The following is a 14,857-nucleotide window of genomic DNA, read 5'->3' as shown; positions in this document are numbered from 1 at the left end:
TGACTCATTTGAAAAGACCCTGATGCTGGGAAAGATTGAAGGCAGGAGAAGAAGGGGACGACAGAGGATGAGATGGTTGGATGGCATCACCGACTCAATGGACATGAGTTTGAGTGAGCTCCAGGAGTTGGTGATGGACAGGGAAGCCTGGCTTGTTGCAGTCCATGGGGTCACAAAGAGTCAGACACAACTGAGCAACTGAACTGAACTGAAGACAGAAAAAGACAAAGAAACGAGTCAGGGATAACAAAACCCAAGCTTTCTCTAATTTTCCACAAAAATTAAAATGATCTCGCTTTCCAAGCTTGTGTTGGTTTCTGCCTTACAACAACATGAATCAGCAATAATTAAAATAATTACACATATATCCTTTCCTTCTTAAGCCTCCTTCCCCCATCCCATGCCACACCTGTAAATCATCACGGAATGCCAGGATGGGTTCCCTGTGTTATATAGCAGCTTCCCACTAGCTATTTTAGATGTGATAGTATATGTATATGGATGCTTTCTCAATCTGTCCTATCTTCATCCTCCATTGTGTCCACAAGTCCATTATCTATGTCTGCATCTCTATGCTTTCCTTGCAAATAAGTTCATCAGTACTATTTTTCTAAATTCCATATATATGTGCTGATAGTCAATATTTCTTTTTTCTCTTTCTGACTTCACTCTGTATGAAATGCTCTAGGTTTTGAAAATCATCTTGCAGGGTCATTCACAAGCTTTTGCTAATGAAATAGTCAAATTGAGAGTAAAACTGTCAAGTTCTAAACATAAAGTCAGTCAGGAAAGGCTATGTTATGCTCCAGTAAAAATCCTAAATTTTCAGTGGCTCAGTGCTTCATGGTTAATGAAGGGCTCTTTGTTGTTGTTAAGATGCGAAGTTGTGCCTGACTCTTTTGCGACCCATGGACTGTAGCCTGCCAGGCTCCTCAGCCCATGGAATTTCCCAGTGAAGAATACTGGAGTGGGTAGCTATTCCCTTCTCCAGCAGGTTTTCCCGACCCTGATCTTCTGCATTGGCAGGGCAATTTTTTTACCACTGAGCCACCAGGGAAACCCCAAGAGGGCTCTATTCATTGTATTTATTCAAAGATTTAGATAAAGGCTTCAATATCAACAGGTACTTCCATGGTTTTTCAAGAAGAAAGAAGTTGCTGAAGCAAATAATGCACAAGCTTTTAAAACTTCAGCATGGAAGTGACTCATGACCTTCAACTCAACATTTCATTGGCCAAGGCAAATTGGATGACCATGCATAATTCAAAATCAACTATTGATGTTGTTCAGTCTCTGAGTCATGTCCAACTCTGAATTCCATGGACCACAGCACCCCAGGCTTCTCCATCCTTCACTGTCTCCCAGAGTTTGCTCACACTTGCATCCACTGAGTCGATGATGCCATCCAACCATCTCATCCTCTGTCACCCCCTTCTACTCCCAAGAGTTATCTCCAGCACCACAATTCAAAAGTATTGATTTTTAGTGCTCAACATTCCAGTGAAAAAGCTTTGAAGAGTATTAGCTTAGAAGTATTAATAGTTCATGAGGGCTCAAACCAAGCTACAAATGGCCTGTGTGTATGAATCAGTGTTATCCACATTGTTAACTATTCAGTGGTTTTTTTTTTTGACAGAATGTTCTCTGTTCATCTCCAAGGCAAACCATTCAATATCACAGTAATCCAAGTCTAAGCCCCAACCAGTAATGCTGAAGAAGCTGAAGTTGAACAGTTCTATGAAGACCTACAAGATCTTTTAGAAGAAACACCTAAAAAGATGTCCTTTTCATTATAGGGGACTGGAATGCAAAAGTAGGAAGTCAAGAAACACCTGGAGTAACAGGCAAATTTGGCCTTGGAGTGTGGAATGAAGCAAGGCAAAGACTAATAGAGTTTTGCCAAGAAAATGCACTGGTCATAGCAAACACCCTATTCCAACAACACAAGAGAAGACTCTACACATGGACATCACCAGATGGTCAACACCGAAAGTTGATTATATTATTTGCAAACAAAGATGGAGAAGCTCTATACAGTCAGCAAAAACAAGACCAGGAGCTGCCTGTGGCTTAGATCATGAACTCCTTATTGCTAAATTCAGACTCAAATTGAAGAAATTACGGAAAACTGCTAGACCATTCATGTATGACCTAAATCAAATACCTTATGATTATACAGTGGAAGTGAGAAATAGATTTAAGGGCCTAGATCTGATAGATAGAGTGCCTTATAAACTATAGAATGAGGTTCATGACATTGTACAGGAGACAGGGATCAAGACCATCCCCATGGAAAAGAAATGCAAAAAAGCAAAATGGCTGTCTGGGGAAGCCTTACAAATAGCTGTGAAAAGAAGAGAACTGAAAAGCAAAGGAGAAAAGGAGAGATATAAGCATCTGAATGCAGAGTTCCAAAGAATAGCAAGAAGACATAAGAAAGCCTGCTTCAGCCATCAATGCAAAGTAATAGAGGAAAGAACAGAATGGGAAACTAGAGATTTCTTCAAGAAATTTAAGATACCAAGGGAACATTTCATGCAAAGATGGGCTTGATAAACGACAGAAATGGTCTGGACCTGACAAAAGCAGAAGATATTAAGAAGAGGTGGCAAGAATACACAGAAGAACTATACAAAAAAGATCTTCACAACCCGGATAATCACGATGGCGTGATCACTCATCTAGAGCCAGACATCCTGGAATGTGAAGTCAAGTGGGCCTTAGAAAGCATCACTACAAACAAAGCTAGTGGAGGTAATGGCATTCCATTAGAGCTATTTCAAATCCTGAAATATGATGCTGTGAAAGTGTTGCACTCAATATGCCAACAAATTTGGAAAACTCAGCAGTGGCCACAGGACTGGAAAAGCTCAGTTTTCATTTCAATCCCAAAGAAAGGCAATGCCAAAGAATGCTCAAACTACCGCACAATTGCACTCATCTCACATGCTAGAAAATTAATGCTCAAAATTCTCCAAGCCAGGCTTCACCAGTATGTGAACCATGAACTTCCTGATGTTCAAGCTGGTTTTAGAAAAGGCAGAGGAACCAGAGATCAAATTGCCAACATCCTCTGGATCATGGAAAAAGCAAGAGAGTTCCAGGAAAACATTTATTTCTGCTTTATTGACTATGCCAAAGCCTTTGACTATGTGGATCACAATAAACTGTGGAAAATTCTGAGAGAGATGCGAATACCAGACCACCTGACCTGCCTCTTGAGAAACCTGTATGCAGGTCAGGAAGCAACAGTTAGAACTGGACATGGAACAACAGACTGATTCCAAATAGGAGAAGGAGTACATCAAGGCTGTATATTGTCACCCTGCTTATTTAACTTCTATGCAGAGTACATCATGAGAAATGCTGGACTGGAAGAAACACAAGCTGGAATCAAGATTGCCAGGAGAAATATCAATAACCTCAGATATGCAGATGACACCACCCTTATGGCAGAAAGTGAAGAGGAGCTAAAGAGCCTCTTGATGAAAGTGAAAGAGGAGAGTGAAAAAGTTGGCTTCAAGCTCAACATTCAGAAAACGAAGATCATGGCATCCGGTCCCATCACTTCATGGGAAATAGATTGGGAAACAGTGGAAACACTGTCAGACTTTATTTTGGGGGGCTCCAAAATCACTGCAGATGGTGACTGCAGCCATGAAATTAAAAGACCCTTACTCCTTGGAAGAAAAGTTATGATCAACCTAGATAGCATATTCAAAAGCAGAGACATCACTTTGCTGACTAAGGTCTGTCTAGCCAAGGCTATGGTTTTTCCAGTAGTCATGTATGGATGTGAGAGTTGGACTGGGAAGAAGGCTGAGCGCTGAAGAATTGATGCTTTTGAATTGTGGTGTTGGAGACGAGTCTTTAGAGTCCCTTGGACTGCAAGGACATCCAACCAGTCCATCCTGAAGGAGATCAGCCCTGGGATTTCTTTGGAAGGACTGATGCTAAAGCTGAAACTCCAGTACTTTGGCCACCTCATGCGAAGAGTTGACTCATTGGAAAAGACTCTGATGCTGGGAGGGATTGGGGGCAGGAGGAGAAGGGGACGACAAAGGATGAGATGGCTGGATGGCATCACTGACTCAATGGACATGAGTGAGCGAACTCCAGGAGTTGGTGATGGACAGGGAGGCCTGGCGTGCTGCGATTCATGGGATTGCAATGAGTTGAACATGACTGAGTGACTGAACTAAACTGAACTGGACTATTTGTTGATTGTACTTTAGATTTCATTTTCTATTCCTTTGTTCAATAATGAAAAATCACTCCATTTTGTTATTGGTAATATGCCTTTTATTCTTATATTAATTAACTAGAATTTTAATTACAGGTCTGAGACCTCATCTAGCCTGCAGCATGTTTTCCAATGGTTTTACTCTCCTCTCAGTTCTGGATAACAAGAAACAGGAGCAAAGTTCTGAAGATGTTCTCAGTTCAGCCTCTGAATACTGATGGGAATATTTTGGTGTCTATCTAGTATTTACCCATATATGTATCTATATAAAATTATGTTTCAATTTTCTCAGAAGTCTGAATAGATATAGGTTCACTTTACCACAGATAAGATACTCATCTAATCTATTACAGTGGAATTGAACAGAAATACTAAAATAAATGGTAACAGTTTGTTCTCTGTGATTTTGATTAAAAAAAAATGCGACCATATTACTACTGAAAACTCAAGGCTGTTTACATATCTGACCTTCATATTCATAGTGTCTCTAAATTGTTCTAATTCTTCTCTTTATTATTCAAACCTCCTAAGGTTCTCAACCATGTCTCTAATCACTATTGAATTTAGTTGAACTCAGGGCTAATGGAAGGTGTGGGGAAGGATAGAACGTGGCTTACTTACAAAACTCTCCAGGTCCCAGGGCCATTAAACAATGAAATTTAAATGCTTTCCATTTTATAATTGATAACTACAGGCTTGGACTAGACTCTAATAAGACTTTACTTCTCAACTAAAAGTGTATGTTAATTAAATTTGGGGGCAAATATGAGCAGTACTGAACTCTGTGCTATAAAACCACAGTTTGGCATGATATTCTGGTTAGCATTACTGTAATTACAAATATACTCATCCTGTGGCTGTACTGCTTAAGTTACAGTGTATTTATCATCAAAGTTTGAAATGGCTATTCCTCTAAGTTTCCTTTTACTTATGGAATTCTAATCAAATCCTTTTACAAAATGCATAAGGCCTTAAGCTATATTAAAAAACAAAACAGAATGTATCACAGAACATCATGTTCATAATAATAATTATCATTATTCATAATAATCTTTAACTTGTTGATTTTACTCTGTTCCCCAATTTTTGTTATTTTTCTATGAAAAACATACTTCAGACAATTAAAATTTTAACATGGAACATGAGCTCTTCTTGAATGCACACTTACCTTGAGTGAAAATTAAGAGAAAACATTTGATTTATACCTTATAAGAAAGCTCTATTTTAATAACTCTTTATAACAAGTAGCTTAGGAGGATATTATTTCAAAGTAAATAACTTTGTCCATTAGGACGTAACTAAATTGAGAAGAATAAAAAACGTTAATGGGGTCTTAGGTTCCCCTGGTGGGTCAGATGGTAAAGAATCCGCCAGCAATGCAGGGGACCTGGGTTCGATCTGTGAGATGGGAAGAGCCCCTGGAGCAGGGAAAGGCACTTCACTCTAATATTCTAGCCTGGAAAATTCCATAGACTGTATATAGTCCATGGGGTCGCAAAGAGTCGGACAAAACTGAGCGAATTTCACTTTCAATTTCAAGCTCAATGCTAAACAAAACTAGTTCAGTTCAGTTCAGTTCAGTCGCTCAGTCATGTCCGACTCTTTGCGACCCCATGAATTGCCGCACGCCAGGCCTATCTGTCCATCACCAACTCCCAGGGTTCACTCAGACTCACGTTCATCAAATCAGTGATGCCATCCAGCCATCTCATCCTCTGTCATCCCCTTCTCCTCCTGCCCCCAATCCCTCCCAGCATCAGAGTCTTTTCCAAGGAGTCAACTCTTTGCATGAGGTGCCCAAAGTACTGGAGTTTCAGCTTTAGCATCAGTCCTTCCAAAGAATACCAGGGCTGATCTCCTTTAGAATGGACTGGTTGGATCTCCTTGCAGTCCAAGGGACTCTCAAGAGTCTTCTCCAATACCACAGTTCAAAAGCATCAATTCTTTGGTGCTCAGCTTTCTTCATAGTCCAACTTTCACATCCATACATGACCACTGGAAAAACAACACCAAGTAGAAATCAAATGAGAAAACTGTTGATTAAATTCAGTATCTTACCTAAAGCTACTATAACTTTAAAACACTCTTATTTTGAATATGAATTAGAATTGGAATTTTGCACTGTCAGCAGTAGAATATTAATCAGTGTATTGTATGGTACTTGGTTTCTCTAACAGGAGGAAAATCAAATGAACATGGTCCTATCAAGGTAAAGGAGGATGGAAAAAGCACCTTCTTCCTCCATTGTTATGTGACTGTCAACCCAAAGGTCTATAGAGCTTGTATCAACAGAGGGACTATGGTACCCATGTTGTTGTGGTCTCACAAAATTTAAGTGAGACCAAATACCAAAGGGGCAAGTTCAGTGCATGTAAATAGGAAACACACAAAGCCCATTGATGTATTATAACACAAGCAGTAGCTCACACTAGAATGTTCAACTGACCTTTTACTCCTCTCCCTCACTCACATCTTGCCCATATCCTGTGAATCATGGAGTTTTTACCTACAACTAAAGAATTTTTAAGTTCATTGAGTATCATTTGAATCTATTCAAAGTTGTCCACCCATACTGCAACTACTCTAAGACTCATTTTCAGCAGATTTACTCTCTGTAAATACTTATTGAATGAATGAATATTTGGCCATCAATTTTTTCTAAACTCAGCTTCCTTGGTGGCTCAGATAGTAAAGAATCTGCCTGCAATGCAGGGCACCCAGATTCGATCCCTGGGTTGGGAAGACCCCTGAAGAAGGGAATGACCACCCACTCCAGTATTCTTGCCTGGAGAATTCCATGTACAGAGGAGCTTGGTGGGTTATAGTCCATGGGGTCACAAAAAGTAGGACACAACTGAGCAATTTTTAGTTTGGTTTATCTAAATTAGATAATTCCTCTTTCCCCACATCTACCCTAAATCTATCCTCAATGATATTTTGTTCATGATGCCCACATTACTCCTGTCTGAAATGGCTTTCTCCCCATCAATTCTATGAAGACAGCAGTTTTTCAAGGTCCTGTTCAGAAAGCTTCTGTTTATTAATCTTTTGCCTTCAGAAGAAAAAAAAATATGCTGTTTAATTTAGCTAATGAAGCTTGAGATCTGTAACTTTCTTATGGAAATTTTATGGCAACTTTCTTGTAATAGATTAAGTTCTTTGAAAATAGAATCTGTAAAGTGATCACTTATATTCTTCAAGAGCCTAGAATAATTTCTTCAACATAATTGAAGCTTAATACTTATTTGTCTTAATACTGTTGATAGTTTTAACATCTGGCAATACCTCCTAAATCTGGGATAATTTCAAAATTATCTGGAGAGATTTGTTTGAGATGAAGACTTCCAGGCCTTGAAAGTTAAAGTCACTCAGTCGTGTCCAACCCTTTGGGACCCCATGAACTATACAGTCCATGGAATTCTCCAGGCCAGAATACTGGAATGAATAGCCTTTCCCTTCTCCAGGGGATTTTCCCAACCCAGAGATCGATCCCAGGTCTCCGGCATTGCAGGTGGATTCTTTATCACCTGAGCCACAAGGGAAGACCAAGAACACTGGAATGGGTAGCCTATCCCTTCTCCAGCAGATTTTTCCGATCCAGGAATCAAACTGGGGTCTCCCGCATTGCAGGAGGATTCTTTACCAACTGAGCTATCAGGGAAGCCCTTTCCAGCCCTTATATCAATCTAATAAATCCAAACTCCTTAGGACATTAGCTGTTTACCTCTTTTTTATTTTATTTGTTTGTTTAATTTATTTTATTTTATTTTTGGCTGCACTGGGTCTTTATCACTACATGCCAGCTTTCTCTAGGCTCTGCGAGTGGAGGTTACTTTTTGTTGCCATGAGTGGCCTTATCCTTGCAGTGGTGTCTCTTGTTACAGCATTTTGGGTTTGCTTAGTAGTTGTGCTACTGTCCGAGGCATGTGGAATCTTCCAGGAACAGGGATCATGTCCCCTGCTTTGGCAGGTGGATTCTTAACCACTAGACCACCTGGGAAGGCTCTGCTTTGCCTTTTTTGATGATTCTAATGTACCTTGTATGTAGATAGGCAAGCTTAAGTACTTACGTATTCATTTCCTAATGCTAACAATATAAACTTTCATTGAGAGTCAGAAGGCCTTGTGTGCATCTGGCTCTTTAGAAATGTTCCTATTTTTAATAGCCCAATAATATATACTTTTATAATTGTCTTTATCCAAGTCCTTCTTTATTAAACTGTAAAATCTAATACTGTTTTTCCTTTCATCAATAAAAGTAAAATATCTAAAACAACCAAAAAGCTCCCACATCATTTTACAATTTCTACTGACACTTTATATGAACATTATATTTCCTAATCTGTCCACTTAATACGTATTTACCATTTTCATTTTTTATCTGCTTCTTCGGTTATTTTATTTTAAGCCTTGTTCATAAGCATCATGAATATCATCACAATTCAATTATTATCACTGCATTCTAAAAGGCCATCTTTAGTTAAAAGCACGTTTGATCTACTTTTTCAACAACAGCATTTTTCTACCACTTGATAATCATATTTTTCTTATATTTTGTTGTTATTTTCCAGCCAAATTATCCACTCTCAGTCTGCCAAAATAGTGGCATTATTTCCTCTCATGAATACAATAGCACGTAAGACCCTGATTCTATTTGATTGGAAATGATGTGGGAAAAAATTGCTTGATGAGAAAACATCCACAGTTTTCCTGTTTTCCTTTTCAAAAGTTACATGCACTAGCACACATCTGATGCAATTCGATCCAAAGCACTTGACACACAAAAAAATCAATAATGAAAGTAATATTAGATCAAAACAACCTCATATCAAAATTCATTCTAAAGAACAGAGCAAATGAATATATTGATCCCATTTGATAGAGTTCAAGTGTAGTGACTCTACAGTAAACAACTAATGCTTGTAAGAAAAAGCATTCCTTTTAATAAATTTGTAACAATTTATAATAGTTAGCATTGGTTTAAAACCTACTTTGCATCAAATACTTTATAAAATTGTTTATTCTAACCCTACCAGGAAAGATCTGCCAAGATGGCAGAGTAGAAAGATCCTGAGTTCATCTGCTCAAATAAGCACACCAAAATCACAACTAGTGGCAGAACAGCCATCAGTGAAAAAAGTCATCCTATCAGAAAGGATATCCCACAACTAAAGATATAAAGAAAGAACAACAGTGAAATGGATAAGAGGGGGTGAATTCACAAGATAGTCAACTCCCATACTATTAGGTGGGTGACCCACAAACAGGAGGATAACTACAATTGAAGAAGTTCTCCCAAAAGTGTGAGGTCTGAGCTTCATGCTGGGCTCTCCAGCCCTGGGGTCCTGCACCAGAAAGATAAGCCCTCAGAGGATTTGGCTTGGAAGGGCAATGGGGCTTAGTCTTGTGAGGCCCAGAAACCTGGGGAAAATAGAGGCTCCACTCTTAAAGAGCACTAGAAAACAACACGATTTCACACACATTCATTTGCATATGATTTCAGGAGTGGAGAGATATAAAGAGAAGTGACAAGGGAGAGAAGATAAAGACTTGTTCATGTGTCTGATCACTCTAAATAAACTGCATTTCTTCATCCTACCCAATTAAGAACTATAGCTCTAGGAGGCTTAACATCACCATAAGAGATGTAATAAGGCCAACACTGTATCAATAATCTATAGCATTGTTCACAAAGAAGAAATAAGTTTAGGCAAGAAAAGGAGTTTAAATATCAGTGTAAATTTTTCCATAAGAATACTAGTGAAACATTTTTTTTTTCTAATTTTGCATTTTGCATCAGTTCAGTTCAGTCACTCAGTCATGTCTGACTCTTTGCAACCCCATGAACCATAGCATGCCAGGCCTCCCTGTCCATCACCAACTCCCGGAGTCTACCCAAACTCATGTCCATTGAGTTGGTGATGCCATCCAACCATCTCATCCTCTGTTGTCCCCTTCTCCTCCTGCCCTCAATCTTTCCCAGCATCAGGGTCTTTTCAAATGAGTCAGCTCTTTGCATCAGGTGGCCAAAGTATTGGATTTTCAGCTTCAACATCAGTCCTTCCAATGAACACCCAGGACTGATCTCCTTTAGGATGGGCTAGTTGGATCTTCTTGCAGTCCAAGGGACTCTCAAGAATCTTCTCCAACACCACAGTTCAAAAGCATCAATTCCTCTGTGCTCAGCTTTCTTTATAGTCCAACTCTCACATCCATACATGACTACTGGAAAACCATAGCCTTGACTAGATGGAACTTTGTTGACATAGAAGAGTATAAAAAATAACAGCATCTAAGATGTAAAATAGGTAGAAATAAAGAAAATCTTCAGGTCACTATAATTCATTATTGGTAATTTTCAAAGTTCAAATTACATAAATAGAAAAGAAAAATGAAAACAATATTCAAAACCAGTCATTTAAGAAACTGCAAGTCCGTTATCTTAGCATTTATATTTTTATAATCTAATGGAAACTGGGAAAGCAGCCAGAATATTTAGGAAGCTATGAGGGAAACTTACAGGTCATTCTCATCTTCAGTTGAAGAGAATTATAGAGTATTTGCAAAATAGACAACCTGATGCTGGGAAAGACTGAGGGCAGGAGGAGAAGGGGGTGACAGAGGATGAGATGGTTGGATGGCATCACTGACTCCATGGACACAAGTTTGAGCAAACTCTAGGTGACAGTGACGTAGGGAAGCTTGGCATGCTGCAGTCCATGGGATCACAAAGAGTTGGCCGTGACTGAGCAACTGAACAACAAATTTAAGAAATTGTGAATACGATTTGTTGGGAAGCAAATTAAACCTGTGCATGAATCCTATCCTCAACATTCATAGTAATTGGTCATCCTATCTCTATTTGAACATTTCCCTATATCTTAAAATTCAGCATGGCAGCACATTCTGTTTTCCAGGAAGATCTTACAGTTAAAAGTTTACTCTAACATTGAACCAAAAGCCATTTCCACATCACTTATCCATTGATGTGATCCTTTCTTCTGGAGCCACAAATAAATTTACTTATCTCCGGCCTGTTTTAGAACTATTAACTGCTCCTAAGTTATCTTCTTTCCAGGCCAACCTTCTCAGATTTTCCCATTATGTTTCATAAATTAGAATTGCCAGTACCTTCCCCTTTCTGTGAACTCCAATTTGTTTCGAGTGAGTTTCCAAAACTGAGCACCATATACCAGCAATAGTCTAGTCAGAAACAAAAAGAAAAGTTAACCTAAATGTAAATCCATGAAAAAATGAATAAATAAATAAAAGGTAAGGACATAAATGGTGCTTAACAATTATTTAATAAGTAAACCAAAGTGTTGATTTGCTTTTATTTTGTAGACAAGATTTTCACATAACAAATGAAGCTATACTTCTCCTGTCCTAAATATCAGTGATGATATATTAAAAAGCTAAATGTAGTACTTTATTTCAAGTCAATTTCACCTTGTTGGATACAGAACAGCTTTGCAGCATATAGAGATCATTATAGATGCTGATTTTGTCACTCAGTATATTTGTTATATTCCCAGATTCATATTGTCTCAAAATTTAGCAAGAATTATTTCTTGTCAACTTTTAAAGAAGCAGTGAAAACATTAAATTTAACAGTGTACTGAGATACTACCAGAGACCTTTTCCTGCATTCTAACAATGATATAATGACCCTTCGTACAGCCATTTCACTGATTAAAAATTCACTTAATTTGTCATTAGATTCTACATGTGTCTTTTCTACATGAATAATTTTTAAGTTGTCAAATTGTTACTCACACCCAAATTTGTCATATTACTTTTTCTATCACTTTAGTAACAATTTCACAAAAAGAAATTTGTTCCATCAGTGCGTTTATTGTTGGTAAAACCATGCCAAAAGTCAGGGAGTTAATTTGTTTCTAATATTCAACATCACTTTTAAAAATTTATCCTCAAAATGGTAACATCTCAAGCCTCTTTGATTAAATATTCCTCTGTTTTTTGACAGCATCTCCAGGTCTCCATTATACCCGTTTTGAAAATTCAAAGGCTTTTTTACACTGAAAAGACATTTTACCACTTGTAAGTAAGTAGACCAACATATTTTTTTTTCCTTTTATATTTCTCTCTCAAGAGTTGGCTGGGTGAGGGGTACCTACTAAAATAGGTATTAGGAATGTTACAGTCTTGTTCAACTGGTCAAATACCTTTTAATACTCATGTGTTTCAAAGCAGACTATGATATAAATAAAACTTAGGAAGACAGAATTTTGTAAATGACATGGCTTACCTAGTATTCTGGAGTAGGAAATGGCATTCTACTTCAGTATTCTTGCCCCAAAAATCCCATGGACAGAGGAGCCTGGCAGGCTACAGTCCATGGGGTTGCAAAGAGCCAGACACAACTGAGTGCACACACACACACACACACACACACACACACACACACACACACACACACCCCTACCTGCTCTTATATACATGGGTAGAATCCACCAAGTACAATATCCATATTAAATAATCCTTGAAAAGATTCTCTAACTGTGGATTCCTTAAAAATGGCAAAATATGTTGTTTGGAATGATTGATTCTGCCATCAATAGTAACAATTACATGTCATTTTTCAAGCTTATACGGAAAAAAAGAATACAGGGCTTTTGACACCAAGCTTCAGCAACTCTTCACAATGGTATTACTGATAACCTTTAACAATATAGAGTACAAGAATAGCCTGTTCTACCCTAAGTATTTTAAATTTTCTAATCTCAGTGACTTCTTTCCCAGTGCTACCTGAGCATTGATATCTTAATTTTTGATTCAGGTCCTTTATCATTAATTTCTATTTCTAATTCATCAAAGTGCATTCTTCAATAACTGACTTTTCAACAGTTAATTGAATCATTCATTCTTTCATCTGATATTCATCAAACACTCTTGCTAGACATTGTTCTAGGCTCTAAATATCATGGTTTAAAAAAAAAAAAAGTCAAACTCTCCTCCTCACCAAGCCTATATCTTAGTGAGAGTTTGCCTTCTTTGCTCATCAGAGATAATGATAAAGGCCATGAAGAAATGAGAGAGCAAAGGATTAGACAACAGGGAGGAGAGTGAGGTTCTTTATTTAGCTTAGAAGATGACTCTGCAGAGATGGCCTTAGAGCTGAGAAATGAATGAAGAGAGAGGGTCAGCAATGTAGAGATTTGGGGGAAGTGTCCAGGCAAAAGAAAGTGCAAATAAAAAGACTTGGAAGTTTGGCATATCTGAAAGAAGGAGAGAGAGATGATTCATCTGGAGCACACTGGAAATGAACTAAGAGGCAATGTCCCAACCAGGCAAAGCCCTATAGACTAAGCTAAGCATGCTACTTAATTCTAATCATATTATATATGCGCTGGCCTTAGTCGCTCAGTCATGTCTGATGCTTTGCGACCCCATGGACTGTAGCCTACCAGGCACCTCTGTCCATGGCGATTCTCCAAGCGAGAATACGCCAATGAATGGACTGCCATGCCCTCCTCCAGGGAATCTTCCCAACCTAGGGATCAAACCCAGGTCTCCTACATTGTAGGTAGATTCTTTACAGTCTGAGACATCAGGGAAGCCCTATATTATATATAATAGAGGGTTAAACAAAAAAGTGATATGACCTAGTCATTGATATGTTATAACTTATTATAGGACCATTATGGAGGTAATTTGGAGAATTCCCCCAGGAAAAACACAAGGAGCTTGAAGGCCTGTAGAACAGTAAAGAGAATGGATCAGATCTGAGATGTTTCTGAAGATGGTGCTGATAAATGAGATGTAGGATATGAGGAAAATAAGATTCAATAACACCTCCAAAGAAAATGACCTAAGTTACTTTGTGACAGTTGTTGCCATTATTGAGGTAGTGGAGGTTGAAGTTTGGAGGTGTAGGTAAGAAATCAAAAGTTCTGTTTTGGCTATGGATCCTTATAATATAGCTGGTAAATATTTAAAACAAAACTCAAGTTCAAGAGAGGACATAAGGATTTCCCTGGTGGTTTAGTGATTAAGACTCCATGCTCGCATTTCTTACCCCTGATTGGGCAAGCTCCTGCATGCCTCATGGGACAGCCAAAAAAAAAAAAAAAAAAATCTATGATTCTAAAAAAAAAAAGAGAGAGAGAGAGAAGATATTAAGCTTGAATGTACACTTTCGAGAAACACCAACAAATAAATTGGACTTCCCATGTGGCGCTTGTGATAACGAATCCATAGGAAGATCCCCTGGAGAAGGGCATGGTGACCCACTCCAGTATTCTTGCCTGGAGAATTCTATGTGCAGAGGAGCCTGGAAGGCTACAGTCCATGGGGTCGCAAAAAGTCGGACACGACTAAAGCGACTGAGAACACGCGTGCACACAACACAAAAATTATACTTCAAGCTGCAGAATTACATGAGATGAGGCAAAAAGATCATTTAAATGAAAAAGTGGATTTTTAAAAAAAGAGAACTTAAGCAAAAAGGAGGAACTGGGAGAGTCAAAATTTAAGAATGAAACAGGAGGAAACAGAAAAGGAAACCAGAAAGATGACTGACGGCTGAGTAAACATGGATTCCAACGGCGAGATGACAGTGTTTCCAGAAGAACAAGGTCAAGCGATAAAGCT

Source organism: Ovis aries, chromosome 8, assembly GCF_016772045.2.
Source record: "Ovis aries strain OAR_USU_Benz2616 breed Rambouillet chromosome 8, ARS-UI_Ramb_v3.0, whole genome shotgun sequence".
NCBI classification, from domain to species: Eukaryota; Metazoa; Chordata; class Mammalia; order Artiodactyla; family Bovidae; genus Ovis; species Ovis aries.
The sequence above is the reverse complement of the archived record's forward strand: the minus strand, read 5'-3'. Positions refer to the sequence as shown.